Here is a 6,450-nt window from a genome sequence, read left to right as displayed (position 1 = left end):
ATGTATTAATAAATTAACAACACGGTGTTACCATTCCCCCTTGTGCCCTTACATTCTGTCAGCACTGACAATATCTGACAGAGCAGACACAGCCCTAAGGCTATGTTCAGACGACAGAATGTCCGCACAGAGAATCTCTGGGCATCGGCATAAATGACATAAACATTAAAGGGGTACTCCGCTGCTGGACATTTTATCCCCTATCCAAGGGATAGGGGATAAGATGTCTGATCGCAGGGGTCCCGCTGCTGGGGCTCCCGCAGCACCTGCTGTTCGAAACAAATGCCGGGTTCCTGCGGCAGTGGTCGTGACATCATGCTACATCCCCTCCATTCATGTCTATGGGAGGGGGCATGTCAAAGACACAAGAGGGCCTGGCCGTGAAGTCGCGATCACGGCCTCCGGCTCCAAGCGTTCTGAACAAAATGTTCAGAACGCTTGAGCACCAGAGTACCTCTTAAATGCCGGAACTAGGACTGCATCGGAATGTGCCGTTTTATAGACGGCTATGCGTTCCATGCGGAGTCTGCAGAAAGAGTGAACATCTTCATTCTTTCTGCAGTCACGGAAAACAAAATTTCTGTGCCGGAAATTTGGCACAGAAATTCCACAGCGTGCATAGCGCAGCAGAATCCCATTGAATTAAACGGGACTCCGCTGGAGTGGAATCTCCATATCGAATTACAATGCGGAACACGGCACAGAAATTCCTTAGTGTGAACAAAGCCTAACTAATAACACCTTGGCCTTGATTTACTACTATGTTTTCGACTTGTTTTATCAAGTTGTGAAATTTTGGGAAAAAAAAATATTAATTCTAGTAGAATTTTCACATCACTAGAAAATTCCAAAAAAGAGTCAAAGCTACATTATTTCTTCAAAACTCAATCTTTTTAGTAAAGAATTCCAATTAAAAAGTCCCCTCCCATAAACTTGCATTGAGGGGGTGCTCCGTGCACCAGATGGCAGGGGGTGCTGCAGGAGAGATGGTGGGGGACCCCCGTGATCAGACATCTTATCCTCTATCCTTTGGATATGGGATGAGATGTTTAGGGGTGGAGTACCCCATGTTTATGTGGAAAAAAATATTTAGATAGGTCTTGAATTTTCCATGGAATAATAAACATATTATAAATAGCCAAATAGGCAATTTTTTTTTATTGAAATAAATAGTATTTCAAAACATAAATAATATATACTTAAAAGAAAAATCATGGTAGGCTTGTTAATTATTTTTTCCCTTTAAATTTTTTGTGTTTTTCTAATATTATTATTATTTTTGTAATGCCTCTGTAATTTCATCCTTACTCTTTAAGATTTTTCTGTCCTTTGCTAAGTTAAAAGGGTTACCCTTAATTTTCTTTAATTCATGGCTGTTGCAATTCTCCTCACTGATGAGTGACAGGAAATGTAGTTATACAACTTTTCTTCATGCAAAACTCCATAAGAACACATTCTCCAGAATTATTCAACTACGTGTTCCAAATAGCATAAAAATTTAAAGTCACATAACCCTACTGACAAAATAAGATAAAAACATTATTAAGAAATCAAGGTCCTAGGCGGCGATTTATTCATACATTTTGGTAGGAATAAGAAGAACCTTACAATATAGGTCCAGATTCCCCATTCCTATTCCAACAGTTTAGCTACCAATGACAGCTCAGATTTCATATCTTAAAGAGTTCTGTTAAATAGGACCTGTGACCAAAATAAAAAGATTAGAAAGCCCTGGTCACATACCCTACAAAATATTTTCTCAAAACCCTGCAGGTTTATTATTGAAACCTACAGAAAAATGCTGTTATTTCCACAAATCTTAAAGTGTTCAGAAAACTCCAACAGAATTGCGTAGGTAAAGAAAATTACAGAATTTTCTGTTAATAGATTTTGAAACCCGGTTGGAGTGCAGCGTACCACTTTTAATTACTTTGACACAATTTTCCTGCTCAGTGCGCCAAATTATTAAATCTGGAGGAAAAACTCAGTCGGATAACACCAAAATAGGAAAAAAAATACTACAATATTAAAACTGGGCCATAGGGTTCTAACAAAAGATGTTTAAAATTTTTAAATTGCTTACTGAATTAGACATGTCTTAGAGGTGAACAAGGGAGAACATACCATAGTGGCAGACCATGTGGTCCTATTTCTTTATCTATTGGTAAGAAACTGTGCAGAACTCCTCTCTCCAGGAAACCACGGTGTTATAAAATAATGGTGGGGAAGGTATCATGGAAAGCAAGGGGAAATGAACACTTTCTGTCCTGGCAGGGGGGACAAAAACAGACACCATAATAGGAGAACCATTTCGATATTTGATATTTGGCCCCTTTTCTTTTATGTAGGTCACTGGCTTAGATTGTGAGCTTCACAGGTAACAGAGACTGATTCAGTTAGTAACAATCTTCGTAAAAAACTATTGAAAAAAAAAAGTGATTTTATCTTTTTTGCTACCCACCAAATACAACAAATGATTTGTTAAACATATTCCATAACTTATAATGGAAATTACAATTGTGTATACCATTAGTCATATAATGTTTTCCTAATAAACAAAAATTTTTTGCAAAAAAAATCATAATGGTATTTAGTTTTTAAGTGCCGGGTTTATGTTATTATTTTGTATTAAACAAAATATGTTTTTATTTATTTTTGGTGATTATTCAGTTAAAATTTACAGGGTTTAAAAGGTAAAAAAGGGCAAGGTCTAAGTTTTTTGTGTTCAGTCCCTGCTGTCAGGGTAGGTAGGTAGGTTGGTAGTTTCCCTATTTCCCCCCATTACCTAGGTAATTTCCCCAATTAGGTAGGTAAGCGTCTCAGTAGGTAAGTAGGTGCCCCTGGTAGGTAGACAAGTCACCCCAGTAGATCGATTTCTTCCCCCCATTAAGTGGGTAGGTGCCCCCAGTGGGTGGACAGAACATACCAGAAGAGTAGTTTTCCCCATCAGGTAAGTAGATCCATCCTCTCACTCTTGTGCCTGCCGATGCCTTAAGCCAACAGTCACAAGAGGCCAAATATATCTTCCACTGCGCTCTGGAACATGTCACTTCATTGTGAGCTGGAGTGCAGAACTAAGAAGGCAGCGGCTTTGGAGATCACACTAAGCATTGCAGCAAAGAGAGGGGTTATGCATGAAACCAAACCAGGCAAGCAACAAGGGTGCAACACAGAACTAAGAGGCAATTACTGGGGGCAGGAGGGGAGAAAGGGGTACTAACAGCAGAAATAACAGGAACAAGCAGGAGACCACATTAAATCAAGAAGGGCAACTAAAGAGTAATAGGAATTGTCTAACTGGAGTGGACAGCAAAAGAGGAGGAGTCTCTAAGGGGGACAGGAGGAGAGGACAAGTATTTATGGGGGGAAGAGAAAAGGGGTCTTTAAGTGGGTGCTGAAGGAGAAAAGGGGTTTTAATGGTTTAATAGGACAGATATTTAGGAATGGACAGGAGGAGAAGATGGGTCTATAAGAGGCAAGAGAACTGTTTTTTAAGTGGAAGAGAGCATTAATGAAGAAGAATCTAGGTGGGGATGCAGGGAGGGCACCTATACAAGGAGAATTAGAAGGAGAGGGAAGGACGGGGAGTCTCTGGGAGGTGGGTGACCGGATATTTATAGGGATTGCAGGTGAGCAACTGCAGGACAGAAGAAGGTTCCTCAGGAGAGGATCAGGCATGAGAAGACATATAGGCCAGCAAAGTGTTAGGGGGCAGCCCCTGTATGTCACTATAAGGCTCCTTCAGGTTTCATTTCTGCTGCTTCTCTACTGCTTGTCACCTCACCCCCAGGCTGGACACACACTGGTAAGTAGTCAAGTTAAACTTCCTGGCACAAGGGGGACATCTCAGTCACCTGTCATCAGTACGGGGGATTAATGTAGATTTTACATAGTTTAGGATCTTGTATTTTGCAGCATTTTTATTGGGTGCAAAATTTGGTTTAAAAATAATGCAAAACTGTAAATCTGAAGCTGCTGTGGTGACTCTGGGAGTTGGAGATGGTAATACCTATATCTAGGCAGCTGCCCACATTGTGCACTTCTTGATTGATGGAACAACATTATCAATCCCAGGAAGGTAAAGAATGTATTTGCTGGCATCACTTTATGCAGATGGAGAGAAGCCATGCTGTGGAATGCCCAGGAGTCGGCAGGGGAAGCAGAGTATGAGATTTTCTGTTGGTTAGTTTTTTCTTTAATTTTTTTAAATCTTGACAAGGAAACAATCTAGGGGTCTACCCACAGCGGCAGATTATCTCCATGGGGGATAGACTTGGGGGACCAACCTCCTTAACAAGAAGACGACGCAACGGGACCTGTCCATCTACTGGAGCAACCAACCTAACTACCTAATGGGGGACATTCCTACTCTTCCTCAACCTACTTGTCTACCTATTTTATTGTGGGGGGGGGGTAGTTATTACTGTTTGGGGCATTATACATTTTGAAAGCCTAAAATGTATGTCAAGCAGGTTCTGTGGAGATGGGTTGTGACTGGAAATAATCGTCATGATCGTTTGAGCTGGATGGAGAAGAAAAAGAAAAGTTAAACTCCAATAAGAGAAGAAATCACTTGCGAGTAACCAGATGTAACTGCACTCTAATGACTTATATGGTCAGTAGTGGTAGTGGTAGCAGTAAAGGTATGGCAGTATCATTTAGGCATTATGTAAAGGCATCACACCCTAATATAAATGCACTTTAATCACTTATATGGTCTGTTGGGGTAAAGATAGCAGTTGTAGTCATTACTGCTGTTGAAGAGGTATTCCCACAATTTAAAATATTCCCTCCCCACAGAATAGGGGATAAGTAAGTGATCAGTGGGCTATTACCAATCAATAGAATAGAAGAAGAATTTCCCCCAAAATGAAGGGAATGGATGATCACTTCTTTTATTCCTTATGGAGGAGCACTGCTCTAAAAATAATGAATGGGGAGTTGGCGGCGCATGTTCTGTTTGTTATGAACAGCAGTTGGTGAATATTGGGGAAGGAGGCTTTGTGTGCTTGAGTGTGGATGAGGGCATGGTATGGGCTGTGACTGATGGCCACGACACTCTGCACGTGCCACCTTGTGTGTCTCTAAACTTTCAACAAAACTTGGGAGGTATACCTAAGGAGATCCACCCCGTATTCCAAGGTTACAGTGGAAATACACGGTACAGTGGAAACCCAGTAACCTACCGAACTCCACACAGTAAGCTTTATAGACCTTCTGTGCCGCAAGCAACAATGCTAGAGAAGAAGGGATAGGAAAGAGCGGGAAAGAAACAATAAGTAAAAAGAGAGAAGCTCCCAAACTGAAAGAGAACAGCCACATGAAATAGGCAAATGTTGCTAGCATTCTTGTAATGTATGTGTTTTTATCCCTTTTAAGAGTAAAAAATGTGTACATTAAACATATGCACAAACATAGTGTGAACTTAGTTGTAAAAGGAAAAAAACACAAAGAGGAGGAAGGTGATATTGGACCCTCACACACCCTGTTCCAAATTATTACGCAAATTATAGTTTTTCTCATTTACCTAAATAATTGATGTAAATAGCAGACAGCATAATTCTCATGTTATCAACTAGAGATGAGTGAATCGAACCTGACCAATCCGAATTTGTTGCAAATTTCATGAAAGATTCGATTTGTAACGAATGCGAAAATTGTTGCGATTCTATTGCACAAATCGCTTCATTAAACTCCAGTTAGTAAGGTCCAAAAAATGAGAAAAAAAAAAAAGTAAGGTCCAGGCTCCAGGGCATCTAAAATGGCGGATCCACATGTGAGGACATGGGGCAAGGAATCCTGGGAAGGCTGGAACAAGGGTAGGCGGGATGACCCTGAATCACATGCAGGATACATGCAGGATCAGCAGCCAGTCACCCCTGTGATGTCACAGCCCTATATAATCGGCAGCCATATTGCAGCCAGTCACTTCATCCTTACACTGCAGAGAGATAGATAGGGACAGACAGCCTTGTGTGTTACACAGAAAAGCTTTTTCCAGCAGCGATTCACATCCTAGTCCAGTCAGCCTTCTGTTGCACAGAGATCAGAAAAATATTCTTACTGCAGCAATCCACCTCCCAGTCACTGTCTACAGCATTCTATTATAGAGAAGATCAGAGAGCAGTGTATTGCACAGAAGATTCAGCTCAAGCACAAATTCTGCCTAGAAGCACTGATAGAGTAGGGAGTGAGATTGAGAAGGGAGTGCAATTTTGGCTGTAGTACACAACGACTGTGTGCTGCAGCATTGGTGTCTACTGCTGGTGTTGTGCACAAAAACTTTTTTAAGCGTACAGTAGCACATTTTTCTGCCCTCATAAGTGCATACCACATATGTACATCTAAGTGTTGCACCATTTTGTTCCTGATAAAGTCTCAAGGGCATAGATACTGTGAAAGGACAGTCAAAAGTACTCACTGACTGGTGTTGTACACATACTTATTTAA

The sequence above is a fragment of the Hyla sarda genome, chromosome 3 (genome assembly GCF_029499605.1).
Source record: "Hyla sarda isolate aHylSar1 chromosome 3, aHylSar1.hap1, whole genome shotgun sequence".
In the NCBI taxonomy this organism is placed as follows: domain Eukaryota; kingdom Metazoa; phylum Chordata; class Amphibia; order Anura; family Hylidae; genus Hyla; species Hyla sarda.
This window is presented reverse-complemented; position numbering follows the sequence as displayed.